This window comes from Oenanthe melanoleuca, chromosome 2 (genome assembly GCF_029582105.1).
Source record: "Oenanthe melanoleuca isolate GR-GAL-2019-014 chromosome 2, OMel1.0, whole genome shotgun sequence".
NCBI lineage: Eukaryota > Metazoa > Chordata > Aves > Passeriformes > Muscicapidae > Oenanthe > Oenanthe melanoleuca.
Genome location: NC_079335.1, coordinates 133,711,493 through 133,726,378, shown reverse-complemented (window position 1 = coordinate 133,726,378; position 14,886 = coordinate 133,711,493).

Genomic DNA, 14,886 nt, shown 5'->3' with positions numbered 1-14,886 from the left:
TTAGAAATATCCTGGGAGGGGGAAGATTACTCCTCTAACCTGGTTGCCTGAGCAGCTGTGTACTCAGCAGCCAAGGCTGGAGGTGAGGGGGAGGGAATGAAAATGGGTGGTGGGAAAATCCTGTGCTGGCTGGTCAGCACTGACCCATGGGATTTTGCAAATGGTTTGCCTCTGTTTGTGTTGATTTCTGGTGTGTAGTTTGATTTTCTCTTGAGGGAATACTGAGACTCATGCTAAACTGCAAAGGAAAACAAGGGCATGGGGAAACCCAGTGCTCACAATAATTGATAGTGCTGGTTTTGGCTGGGGTAGAGAATTTTCTTCACAGTAACCAGTCCAGGGCTGTGCTGTGCTGAGAACAGTGTTGATAACAAGGGATGTTTCTGTTATTGCTAAGTGGGGCTTACACAGTGTCAAGGCCTTTTCAGCTTCTCTCACGTCTCACCAAGGAGGAGGCTGGGGGTGCAGGAGGAGCTGGGAGGGGACACAGCTTGGACAGCTGACCCCTCCTGACCCAGGGGATATTCCAGGCCATACAATGTCATGGTCAGTGTGTAAAGCTGGGGGGAGAAGGAAGGGGAAACATTCTGAGAGATGGTGTTTGTGCTCCCAAGTCACAATCACATACATAATGGAGCTCTGTTGTCTTGGAGATGGCTGAACACCTTTCAGCCCATGGAAAGTGGTAAATGAATTCCTTGTTTTGCTTTGCTCGTGTGCACAGCATTTGTTTTGGTCTTAAGATCATGTTTGTCCCAATCCATGAGTTTTCTCACTTGTACAATTTCCTCTCCCTCATCCACCAGAAGGGAGTGAATGAGTGGCTGTACTGGGTTTGGTTGCCTGCTGAGGATAAATCACAGCACTGGTGAAATTAGGGAGCCAAACGTGCCTTCTATTCTTCTGGGCTTAGCAGGTTTCTTATCTCAGCCTGTGACCCTGGGACTGAGATCACCATGACACTCCTCAGCAAGGCTTCCTGATGTCTGGAAGTTTGAGGGAAGCTGCAGTAGAAACACAGAGCAGTTTTCCAGCCCCTCCCTATGTGCAGAGCTGAGGGGAATGGGGAAGGAAGCCCCTGGCCAAACATTAGTCCCTTTTTGGGACCTTGGGGAATAAAGTGCATTGCTCTGGCTAATTGGCAGAAGCAAAGAAGCAGCTGGGGAAGAGTCACTGGAGGTGTGACCCTGCCACAGCTGGGAGGGCCAGGTTCTTTGTCTGGGAAGGACTGGGGTGTAGGGAGATGCCTGGTGCTGTGCATGGCCAAAAGTGGGAACATTTGCATGGCTGGGAGCAGCTTCCCTTGGGGCTGGACTGGCTGCTTCCCAGGCAGGCTCAGACACCAGGAGGGCTTTCTTTGCTTCCTATGCTTTGCTTTGCATCCCATGCCCAGGGACTTTGCAAATTCCCAACACAAGAGCACCAAATCACTCTTTGGAGCCCAAGCAGGCTTTTCTTTTCTTACAGGAAAGGCCCAGCAAGGTCTATTTCTAAAACTGTCACCATCCAAAGCTAACAATTCAGTCAAGGTGAAAACAAGTCTTTATAAATTGTGTGCTGACCAAACTCAGCAACGCCCAAAAAAAAATGCAGCCAGACTTTGGGAGTGGCTGGGTTTAGTCCCATGGGTGCACGTGTGCTGCTTCAGGCTGGTGACCAGACAGATACTGGGGCATGGTGACTCACCAGGAAGGAGACTGAGCAGCTCTGCTCACCTGCACCCACACCTGCTGCAAGGCAGCAGCACGTGAGCGTGTCCAGGGGCAGCTGGGTGGGTCAGAGGGAGCCTGTGACAGGGAGGATGCTCCCAGAGAGAGGTGTGCAAGAGAAAATGGCTGTGTCTGATCCTCATCAAAGCCACATGCAATGGCAGCCTCGCCTCACCCACAGCTCTGGTATGAGTGTGAACCCTGCTCCTGTAGGAGCCATTCTCAGAGGAGGGATGTCCATGCACAGAGACCATGCCCCATTGCAGGCTGTGACATCAAGCATAGCTTTGTCAATATGAAAAAGTCAAATAATCAGTCGTGTTTACAAAGTTTAAATCCTTCCTGGTGCTCACAGCAAGTGACATGCTGAAGTGTCGTGCAGCCAAAGAAGGGCAGGAGATGGAAATGGGAGAGGCAGGGAGGGACTCCAGGAGGTGCCTGTGCAGGAGGACAGGGGGGCAGGAGGTGTCCATCAAACCTCCAGAGGTGAAGTGCCACAGATTCCTGCTCAGCCTGGGGGCTTGTCAAGGCTGCTGGCAGTGCAAAGGATTGCCTTTTTAACTCTCACAGTAAGCCGAGGTCAACTTTTCTCCCCCTTCCCTAATTGTTTAACCACAGCTGGTACCCAAGTATTGTGCAGCTGCTTGCTCAACCCCTCCCCATCCCTGGAGGGAAAGAAAGAACACAAGGGACTCAAAAAAAAAAAAAAAAAAAAAAAAAAAAAAAAAAAAGAAAAAAAAAAGAAAAAAAAACTTGTGGGTTGAGACAAGAACAGTTTAATAATTGAAACAAAGTAAATTGTGATAACAATTGTAATTTTAAAAAAAGAAAATATAAAACAAAAAGAAAAAGAGTGATGTACAATTAAATTGCTCATCACACACTGGCCAACACCCAGCCCATCCCTGAGCAGCAATTGACCCCTTCCCCCAGTTTATAAACTGGGTATGATTTTCTGTGGTGTGGAACTCCCTTGGCCCAGTTTGGGTCAGCCCTCCTCTGCCCCTCCCAGCTCTTTATGCTCCTCCTCACTGGCAGAGGAGGAGACACTGAGAAGTCCTTGACTTTCAGGGTAAGCACTACTTGGCAACAACCAAAACATCAGTGTGTTATCAACACGAGTTTCATTTCAAATCCAAAACACGGCACTAAGAAGAAGAAAAATAATTCTATTCCAGCTGAAACAACACCCCTCCCTTAAAAAAAAAGAAAAAAAAAAAAAAAAAAAGGAGAAAAGCAAACATAGTTTGCCCTAAGAGGAAGTCTACAAAACTCATGTGAATTTCCAATGTAGGTCTTTTCCCTCTGTCAACTCCTCTCTTGCCTGTTCAAATTGCAAGTGAATTGCATGTGCTTCTGGTACAGGTGAGCTCCTGGCAGTGCTGACGCCGAGCAGAGCCTGTGTCTGTACCCCACCACCTCTGCAGATGCTCCTTCAGGAGATTTTATTTACCTGTGGCACAAAGATCCTCTCCAACAAATTACCTTTTTCTCCCTAGTTTTGTTCAGTGGTAGTTTCCAAGCCTGGCCTGGTGTCCCATCACCCACGCAGGTCTCTCCCATCTGGCTGTGTTTGCTCTCCCTCTGCAGCCCTGTCTGGTCCCCAGGAGTCACATCCTGCAGGGCCAGCCAGCCTGGTGGCCCTCTGGAGACACAGAGGGATTTGTGAGGATGTGCCTCTGCACTGGGCCACCAGCCCCTGGGTGGCATTGCCAGGGTGGCATGGGGACCCCTGGCCTGCAGGTGGCTGTTTCCAGCTGCTGTGCTGAGCAGAGCCATGGCCCAAGGGTGGCAGGAGCCCAGTGACACTGTGCTGCCATGCTGGTGGCCCAAGGACAGCCTGGACCCCTGGGACACTGGGGCAGGCTCCTGTGAGGACTTTGTGGCATACAGAGATGGCAAGGGGCCAGCAAAGGGATGTGTTTAAAAGTGGTCTCATGACCCCCTGGGCTGACTGGTCTGAGTGGCTCCCTGCCCACCTCTGAGCAGGGACATGTATGCTGCATCCTTCTGGGTTTGGGTGTAGGTGGTTTTGAAAGAGCAGAAGACCAGATATCACTGACTCAGGCAGAGCTAGCCAACCACCATGGCATTTCCAAGTACACACTGCATTTCTTCAGGGAAAATCAGACCATTTTCTTCATAAGAAAGGATATTTTAAAGCAAGTAACAAGTATCCTTTGAGGTTAAGTTGGTTCTTCCTTAGAAATATGAAAACATCTTTGGCTACAGCATATCAGCAACTCATTTTGCCAAAAAAGCAACATTTCCAGGAAGGGAAATAAGCCAAATAATTTGAAAAATGTTCAGGAAGCTCTGTCTCCCTTTCTGCACTGTTTTATGCAAGCAGAACCCAGTTAGATTGCACTTTCCAGCCTTGCAGCAAGGCTTTAGTATTAACTGTGGCATCTTCTCTTGGCCTTCTCTGCAGTATTTGTGGGTAAGTGCAGGTTTGATAAGCAGTCAGAAGTTACCTGGAAGGAGGAGGCCTGAAGGTGTCTCTGAGCACACATATCTCAAAAAGAGGTGTGATATTTCTTTCTGCACCCATGAAATGTGTAAATGGGGCTAGAAGCATTCCCTCTTCCAAAGCTAATTTGTCAGGTGGTTGCTGGGGCAGTGTTGCAGGTTCAGACCCCTGAAGTCAGAATTGTCCCTGCACACCCTTGTTTGCCATACCAGGGACAGAAGGGACCACCAGCAAACCCTCCATAGGAAGGTCTTGGGCAGGAGCCACTTTTACTTTTTTTCCTCCAGACCACTTTTTAGGACGTGTGGCAAACCAAACCAGCATGTCAGGAAGGCTGGCAGAGATGGGCAGCAATAGAGACCTTTCATCTTTTAGCTGTCTGGGGAAAGGAGGAAAATTCTGAATTTAGGCAAGGAAATACAGTGCTCTTTCCAAACTTTAGCTCTTTGCAAACTTCAGCTAACTCCAGCTGCTGTATGCTGGAATTTAGCCTTCCCTTAGACTGATGTTTTGCATGTCCAGCCTTTGCATGCCAGTAGATACTATTCTGAATTTTGCAATAGTGCTGGTTACAGGACTACATTGTGCCTTTTTGATCAGAAGGGCTCTTATTCATATTTAGGAAGTGTTTTACTGTTCTGCTATAAGAAAAGTCATCATGTCAGAGTCAAGCTTCCCATAGGAATAATTTGTACCAGAAGCCATGAAGATTGATCATCTTCTCTGAAATGATGCTCTTGATGTTGTATTTGTAAATATTGTCCCGGCACAAACACCTCTGCCCCTGAAAGAGTGAGAAATGAGGCAGAGGTTAGACACCAGGGAAACATGTCCAGCTATTAAACATGTGCCTGCTGAGGATGACTCCTCTCTTGAACACTCCCAGACTGGTGCACCTCTCCCAAGTCTCTTGAGAGATTATTCAGCTGAAGTCTTATTATTCAGCACAGACAGTGACATAACAGTTTCAGACTAGAGTTTTGAAAATACAAACAACTGGGTGCATACAATAGCAGACACAAATTCAAGCCTAATTTATAAGGTCACTTTAAGTTTGGAAATCTTTATTTTTCCAGACATGGGGATATATCTTCAAAGCTTGAATGGAGCAGCCCAAATAACTGAGTGTGACCTTGCAGTCTGCCCCATGTGGAGCAGGGCTTGGACTAGAGATACTTCCTGATCCATGTGGACCCAAACCAGAGAGGAAGCTGAGGAAAGCTGGGCCACCCTGCTGCCCACTGTCTCTTGTTTTGGAGACAGAGGAGAGGCTGACACACAAAAAAGCAGGCACAGAAAGGCAAACATTGTCTCCCTTCAGCGCTTGCTTCCAACCATGCCTCTGTCTGATGTTCCAGACCATTGGGATCCTTCCTCTTCTAAGCTTGATTTCCTCAGCTTCCTACCCGATCTTGCAAGATCTCAGAATGGATTTTATATATTTCACCTTCTCAAGACACAGTGGTTTTTATTCTCTGTCCCTGCAATTCTCCCAGGTTTTTCCTTATGCCTGGATGAAGCTACAGGAGATTTGTTTTGCCCATTCAGGAACTTTTGACATGCTGTGGGGCATTGTCCCCCCAGGCTTTCCTCTGCCTGTCTCTGTCCCTTCTAACGCCACTGGGAGAGGGACAGCCAGGAGCTCGGAGCCTTTCTGAGTAGCAAAGCCCACATTAAAGCTCTGTGTGTGAAAGCCACTCCCCTGTCTCCTGCCAGCCCCTGCAGGGTTTTCCTGGGAGAGGAGGCAGGCAGAAAGCCTGGGTGGATAGAAGCTGTGGCAGAGTCCAGTGCTTGGCATAGATGCACTGTGTGCTGAAGAGCAGAAGTGACCTGTGCCCTGTGCTTGCCCTAAGGCAGCTGCCCTGACAGTCAGGGCTGGCTTGGGTCACACACTTTGGGAAGCCAGTGGCTTTAGGATCAGGTCCTGGTGCTGGGGTGGCCCAGCACGTCTCCTGTGGGGGCACCAGCACGGGGCTGTAATGCAGAGTCCAATGATTAAAGATTATTTCCACTTTCCAAGCAATGTCAGTGTCTCCACCTCATTTCCTCTCGGGACACGAGACAGAACATCCAACACTGTTCCAGTGCCAACAGTGAGTCAAAGCCACAGGGTGATGCACACACCAAAAGGAAATGGGGATGCAGGAGCTGAGAGAGACACAGGATGTAGGCTGACTCTGTTTATTTGCCTGGTTCACTTACTCATAATGTCTACATAACTTTCCTTTTCATTTGAAATAAGACCTTTTCAGCCTTTAATTAGCACTGCCCACTTTTCAGCAGATCTCTCTCTGTGCCCTGCTGAGCAGGCTGGTGTTTCTCACCTTAAAGTCTTCATCTTCTCCAAGAAGGGGAACAGTGCACTTTGTGCTACCCTCCCTCAGGTACCCCAGGACACATACCTTTGCTAGATGATTCTTTCATGTCCCTGCCCACATCCCACCAGTCTGTATGGAGCTATCCAGGCAGCTGCCTGCTTCCAGTGAGCCTGTTCCTGCCCCAGCCCAGCTTGGGGCTGAGCTGCCTCCTGCCACTCAGCCATGGAGCCCTGAGTCCCTCATTTCCAGCAGCATCCTTCCATGGTCTCCTCCCCAGCAGCTGGCCAGGCACCTCAGAAACACCTGCAGAGCCCCCTGTTTGTGTCTGCTGGGTCAACAGGCAGCCACACCCTTCAGGAGGTACCTGCTGCTGGTGATGAGCCTCACACAGCTTTCCACCCCCAGGTGTGCCTGCAGGAATGTTCACAGCCTCCACAGATCCCACAGGCTCACTCCAGGTCCATCCCTGACTTGCAGGATGAGCAGGAGATCTTCCTGCATTTGTCCTGGCTGGTAAAAGGTCTCCCTCACCAGAGGAAAGCTCTGCCCTCAGGACTGCAGGGGGAATGCAGCTCTCCCCAGCTGGGGCTGGGTATTTCAGCAGTAGAATATTCCCTGTCCTGTGCTTTCCCCCAGTGTGGTTCCCCAGCCTCTGAGGTGCTTTCCACAGAGGGGTTTTGGGGAGACCCTGAGGGCTGGTGGAGGTGTCCTGGGATCAAGCCTTGCTGCAGCTGGGACAGGAGACAAAGCTCTGGTGTGGGACAAAATGAATCGAGCAGATGTGCAAGATAGACACAAGAAGTGGCTCAGAACCCTAAAAGCTGAAAGGAATAATTACCATTTTGTCTAACCTGTTGCATAAGATAAGCTAAAGGACTCCTCACAGAAACTCCTTCAGCTGCCCTGCCCCTGGAGCAGGAGGGATGGAGTGCTTCAGAAGGGGCGGCAGCACTTCAGAAATACAAGAAGACCCAAAAGCCATGGCTGAGGGATCCCAGCTGTAAACTCTGGCCTCCTGGAGCTGTGTGGATTTCTGCTGATCCAGGAGTGCAGGAGGAGCTGCACTGGGCAGGGCTGGCACTGTGAGCACCCCTGGGCTGGGCAGGAGCAGCAGAGGGTCCCCTCCTGCCCCTGCTGTGGGCAGTGGGAAGGGCTGCATCAGCAGGACCAGAGGTGCCTGTCTTCTCCACTCCATGCTCCCAGCGTGGTGCTGGCCACTCTAGGAGCCACATCCCTGTCTATGGTTTCACCTGTCTCATGTTTCCACGTTTTTGGAGTCCCAGATCCCATCTTCTCTCCTCCTTCTCCTCTGTGGAGCAATGAGACCCAGCTTTGCCCTCTCTCCCAGGATGCTGCTTGGTGCCCCAATGTTTTGGGTGCACTTGCAGCAGCTGGAGTGAGCATTCATGGATTCCAAACTGTTGGTACCCCTCTGCCACCTTCCCTGGGACCTGACCACCAATGTTTCCTGGACTTTTGGAGCCCTGAAGCCAGGGAGTTTTGAACTTTCTGTGCTTTCTGGCACTGACCTCCAAAAGAGCACTGCTTTTGGCCTGAGGCCTTGGAGAAGGCTTCCAAAATTGAGTGATGGAATTGGGATCATGGTGTGTAGTTTGAACAGAATGTGTAATATCACATGGTGAAGGGTTTGGAATTTGGGGTTTTAGAATATAGGAATAGGTGTGGGACAAGATGGAGGCTTTGGGCATTGGCTTATTTTTCCTCCTTGTTCCTTCTTCTTGGTTTTAGGTAGTAGTTTTTGGTTGGAAAGCACCACACTGAAGGCCACAGTGTTTGGTCATGGGGTCAAAAGCATAAATAATAAAGATGTTAGTTTTTAGTTGGACTAATTGCCTTTAAAAGACCTTGCAACAAACAAGATACAGCTCCATTTTTTCACTTTTAGCTTGTTAGCTAGAAGTTCTGTGGAACTCAGTGTACTTTAGATAAGAATTAATAAACATTTTAGTCTGAACATGAAAATCCTGAATCTTGTGCTTCAGTCTCGACTCTGACTGAAGGCAGAGGAAAAAAAGAAGCACAGCCACCAGTATTGGACAAAGTGAGCCCACATGAAGGAAGAAAGGGAGGTCACCCCTCAGCAAGGGCTGCTTCCATTTTGCACCTTCTTGGCAATTTTCTTGGAAAAGTCTCTTTCAGGCTGATGTTTTCCTATGCATGAGATGAATGCAAAAATGAGGTGGCAGTGAAGAAAGTTTGCTTTTAAAAACCACTTTCAGACTTAACTGAATGCAGGGAAAAGGTTTTTTTTCCTGTTGTATTTTCAAGTGCCTTTCTGTACTCTGATAAATCTAGGCTAGTTTTATTTTCAGCCCTTATAGCCTGGGGATTTCCTGAGAGCTCAAAGGAGGAAGGTCCCTGCAGTCAGATCCTAAAAAGGACATAGGAGCTGATGCCCAGCACCTGATCAGCTGATGCCAGCCCCTGATCATGTCTAAAGGCTGTCTATTTCTTCTTTATGCCCAGACTTCCCTAGAAACTGGAGGAAAACTAGAACTACAAAGAAACTAGGAGGATGTAGTAAAAATACTGTCAGGGAAAATATCTGTGCAGCACCCCCAGCTCTGCTGCATCACACAGCAGCCCTTGCACAAAAGAGGAAGAATTCCCACAAGGGAGTTCTTTCTGCACTTCATTTAACCCATACTTTGCTGTTTGTTTCAATATCCTTTGACTGATCTTACATGCCTGATGACCAGCCTCACTTTCCCTTTGCCCTGTGAGGTGCCCAAGGCATGAACTCACCTGCTCAGAGCCTTTTCCTGTAGATTCCTGCTTACACCTGAAACTCTCACTCAGCTACCAACTAATCCCATGAGTGCTGGAATCTTTCCACACCTTCTTATTTCTCTCAAGAGGTGCTTCTCTGAACAGCTTCTGCATGTTCTGCTTGCTGGAGGTTTGGATAGTGTATAGCCTGAAGCTTGCCAGCTCCTACACCTGGACAGGGAACTGCCCTGCCAGCCCACAGCCCATTTTCTGCTGCTCTGGCTACCAAGGCTCTGTGTTTTTTCTCTCCTACATGATCTGTGAGCATCTGTCATGAAACCAAAGAGACATCTCTTGGCCACACAGCAGCTTCCCCCTAGAAGGGGTGAAATGTGGGAGGGACATGTCTGGTTCTACAGCAAAGATGGATGTCACACACTGACCCTGCACCTTGGCACATCCAATACACCAAAAAAAACCCTGCCAGTCTCCAAAATTGTCATTGTTGCCCCTTCTTGGCAGAGTACTATCACAAAGCAAATTTAACCTTAAGAAATTTATAACAGATCCATAACACTGCCCTGCTAGAACTTCCTTATGACCAGTGCAACAAATTGATTTTTATACATATCAAAATAGCTTTCTTTCCCATTCCCAAAATAAGGAAATCTTTCCATCCCTTGCCCTCTACTGTTCTCTTCCCTGCTCAATATTGACCCTACAGCTTCAAGTCAGATTTCTGCTGCTGTTATCTCTGCAGTAGCTGATTTCACACCTTTCACTGGAAGATCAAGATACTACTCCATTTTATTACCTGGGTTGACTGCATTTATGCACAATTCTCTTTCTCTCTTTCTCTCTCTCTCTCTCTCTTTCTCTCTCTTTCTCTCTTTTTCTCTTTTTCTTTCTCTCTTTCTCTCTCTCTTTCTTCCTTTCTTTCTTCCCTTCATCATCATATTTAACGGAAACAGGCACAAATCTCTCATTTACTGTAACATTTCCTCAATAGCTGTCCTTATCAGCATGACTACTTCCTTTCTCCTTGATGTACATTCTCTTGCCCTCTAGACTTCTATGTCCTACTCCTCTTACTATTCTCTTCCCTCTATAGGGGCAGCAAATTAAGTTGTTCAGCAATTGAAACTTGGAGCTGAATAGAAGCTTCCTCTAATCATATGTCACAGGCTGCAAGAATAATTTCCTGTCCAGATCTAAGTTTGAAAGTTTTCTTTTTTTTTTTTTTTTTTTTAATATCAAGTGGGATTAGCTAGGACAGATCCAGCCCCTAAAGTTTAGTCTTTCAGCTACACATATTTCATGTTGTGAATGTCTTTTAAATTCTCACATTGCCAAAATGTCATTACAGCATGAAGTATTCAAATAATTCTTTGTTTTCACTTTGCAGTCAGGGCTTCACACTCCTTTCTGTGGCCAGAAAACTCCACTGGGCATAACCTAAAATTCTTTGCTGTGAGTCTGCTGTAGTTTTGCTGACCTACTCCAGTATGAGCAGTCATTTGGTCTAACAAAGAAAACCTTCAGGCTTTCACTGCTCACAGATGATCTTTGCACTTTCAAATCTTCTCTTGGCGTCATTCCTCTTGCCAAACATGTTTGCTCTGCACAGAAACCTGTCACCCTCCCTCATAAGAAGTGTACAGGCAGATAAATTGGTCTGGGTATCATGTCTCATCCTGACCAGCTGTTCTTTTGGTTGTTTTTTTTCCCCTGAAACCTCTTTGTCCATGTTTGGTTTCTGGGTCCAGACCATCTTCACTACATGGCAGCTTTGTACACAGGGCTGGTTTAGAGCAACAGCAAAAATCTGAGCCCTTCTGCCAGATCTATCCCAACACTTCTCATGATATTTGAGTGCCTGAAGCTGCCAGAGGCTGTCTCAAGACTTGGTTCCCCCCATGCATCCTTGATCCATAGTAGGGGGACAACTGGGAGGACAGCTGGGTCCTGCTGAAGCACTTCAGCATTGTTTTCATTTCTGCCACTGCATCTCTGGGTGGTTAACACAAATCTATACAAAAGAGTGACTGCTGTTACTCAGCTCTTACTTTAGAAAAATTTAAATTTTGCAGTTCTTTTGAGACCTTCAGACAGAAATTCTGACTGAAGAGCAGAGTATTATTATTCATAAACACCTTCTGCTAGGCAAAGCTGGGACTGAGCTGTGGATGCTTATACAGAGCAGGTATTTGTGAGGGAGGAGAATCTGTGGCTAGTTCACAGGATAGGCAAGTGTCAAAGTTTGATTTACCTTTAGCTAAGCACAAACCAGATTATCTCATAGTGCCCCTGCTTTGTTTCTGAAACCTCCTGACTTTGCTTGAACCTAAAATACCCTGAGAAAAGCTTTTCTTTCTAGTTTTCACTTCTGCTTTCAGTGGTAACTGGAAACCAGAAGCTCCAGCACACATGAAAACGGTAGTGAAGGGAGAAAGAGAGTGACGTTCACTCCTTTGAACTACCAATGGAAAAAAGAACAAAAAAAACCCCAAAAAAACAAAAACCAAACCAAACCAAACAAAAAAGAAAAACCCCAAAAAACCAGACCTAAAACTTTCTGGATTGGCTGAGCTTTTGGTGGAGCCTGAAGGGAGGAGGCTGGTGTCACTGCAGTTATTTCTGCCAGTCTATGGAGTGAGGGACAGATTATTTGCCTCCAGTCTGGCTGGGGAGTGCCCACCTACATGCAGAGATTATCTGAGTGACTGACACTGAGTATGAATGGCAAAACCACTGCTTGGAGCTTGTGGAAGGACCCTTTTCCTTTTTCCCAGGTACATGTCCTTCAGGGAGGAATTCTCAGGATCTTGCCTTGGCACAGGCAGGGCACTTGGTCCCAAGCCCTGGTTTTGGCAGAACACTGCTTGCTAGGTCAGCCTGAGTCCTGCCAGCGTGAGCAGGGGTTTGTGAGCAGTATGAAAAGCAGGTGGTGCCATTCCAGCCTTCCCTCAGACAAGCTCTAGGACCATGGGAAGTGCCCAGCAGCATCCTTGGCCCTGCAGGAGCCCATCTCACTCAGTGGGTGAGTTTTTGGTGCACCAGCCCCTGCCTCTCCAGGTAACATTCTGCACCCTGAGGGCTTTGCCCTCTGTCTCCCCAGTGCTCCCCAGCCCTCACCTCTGGGCTGTGCCTCTGCTCACTCCCCTCTCAGGCTGTTCCTGCATTTCAGCTCCCATTGCCAGTCTGAGGAGCAGGTTGGCAAGGGCACCACATGGTTGTATTCTCTTTTTATAAACAACCTTAGAAAAAAAGAAATGTGCTTTTAATGGCTTCTGTGATGTTCCAGGTTTTCCAACACTTAACCATGTCACAGTTAGGTGCTTGGTGGGTACTAACACACCTGGATTACCACAAGAGGTGAGAAACAGTACCAGAAAAACCCATAAAATTCTCTCAAACAGTCAGCAGCATGTTTTCTTAAAAAACACCTGGCTTATGAACAGTGACTGAGGGTGGGGGAGTATGTGGTTTGGGTTTCCACCTCTGGGGAAAAACAGAGCACCATCCTGACAAAACAGCCATGCTGACAGCAGCCTGGAAGTAGGGCACATGCCAGGCTGTCTGTCCAGCACAGCAGATGCTCACTGATGCATTTCCCCAGGGTCCTGCAGGGCAGTGCCTACTGGCCCTTGCAGTGCTTGAGCCACTTTTGCAATTGTCTTCTCTGTTCTCAGTGCCACCAAAAGACTCTTTCCCCTGAAAATGACCCAGCCATGGCTGAAAGGGTGGTTCAGCAGCTGATGCATCCCCTCCTCTGCAGCAGGTTCTCAGGACACTGGTGGGTCACTTCTGCTCCCAATACCTTGGTATCCATCTGCACTTTCCTGCTCATAAAGCCACTGAGAAGATAAAAACATGGAATTCTATACAGATACACTCTGGCTAAGACTTGGCACTTAGAAACCAAAAGTCTGTCATCTAGACCATGGTCTCTTCTTTTTATCTAGCTCACTGGGTCCAATTTCATACAGACCTCCTGTGTGATGTGGGGATTCAGGGTTTATAAAACAGACAGGGCACTTAGAAGGTGGCACAAGAACATGTATTTCCTGGGAAATTGCTTTTGTTCTTGGTCTCACCCTGGCACTGAAGGGACTCATTTCCATGCTGCAGAGGCCATCAGACCCTGCTTGTCCCTACACTCCACCTTGACTCCCAGGAAGAGACAATCTGCTCTTAAGGGGGGGTCAGTAATTTCCCAAGTTTCCTAGGGAAATCTGGAGCTAGGGCACATAAAAAGGCTGTCAGAATATGTCCCTGCAGGTCCAGGAATATCATGTAGAAGGTGATGTGCTATGGGGACTGGAGGAGCAGGGCTCAAGTTCCAGTGCCTCAGCAGGTCCTGCTGTCCCTGCTGTGAGGCAGTGTCCTGTCATCACTTACATATGCCACTTCTGCTCCCACAGCAGAGCACAGCAAGCAGCAGTAATAGAACAACTTCAGGAATATTCCAAAGCTGCTTCAAAAATTAACCCTTTTATGATTTTACAGTTTTGCCTAATGGGCCAGAAAACACCAACAATTTGTTCAACCCATTTTTTAAAAATTTAAAACTGAAACTCTCTGTAAGTTGTCTGACAGCGATGAATCACAGGGTTTATTTATACAGAAAAGCAAATTAATCATGTTTACAGTATATAATAAGGAGATATGCTTCCCACAGCTTCCTCAGAGAGTAGTTTAACACCCAGAAAGGCAAGAGGCTTCCTTAAAGATGGCTTTAATTTTATATAAAGCTAAATTTAATTTTTCTTGGCTTCTCCTCTTTTGACCTCTTTATTTATTTATTTATTTTCCTCACCCTTTTTGCATGGAATTAAATTAAGCCTAAGCCTGAGCACAGGATGGAGAAGCCCCAGGCCAGGGCTGCAGGGATGTCTGGCTGCTGAGAAGGCAGCATGCTGCAGCCTAGGAATGAGCCCAAGGAATGATATTCCCCAATGACATGGCAAATGCCACCCTGGGCACCTCAGCATCATTATTCTGACCACGCTCAGGTTACTCAGCCAAGTTCAGGAGCAGCAGCAGCTGTAATGGGACCTGATTACCTTGCACTGCCTCGCTGTCTACTCCAGTTACCTGTGTGTCTCCTACCCAGCATGCTGGATTCTTGCCTTGGAACAAAGGTATAGCATAGTGTACATAGTACATAGTACATAGTACATAGTATATAGTACATAGTATATAGTCTATAGTGTATAGTGTATAGTACATATTATATGGAATATAGTATATAGTATATAGTATATAGTATATAGTATATAGTATATAGTATATAGTATATACTATATACTATATACTATATACTATATACTATATACTATATACTAAATATTATGTATTATATAGTGAATATTATAGTAGTATAATAGTGTATAGTGTATACATAGTGTATTTTGTATAGTTTATATATATATTGTGTACTGTGTCTATAGTGCATATAGTACATGGTATATAGTGTACATAGTATGTAGTTAATACAGTATATAGTATATAGTATATAGTATATAGTATATAGTATATAGTATATAGTATATAGTATATAGTATATAGTATATAGTATATAGTATATATATATAGTATTCCTATGTAGGCAAGCGGTGATGGCCAGAGCTAGACACCCCTCAGCAGCCCAGGCTGC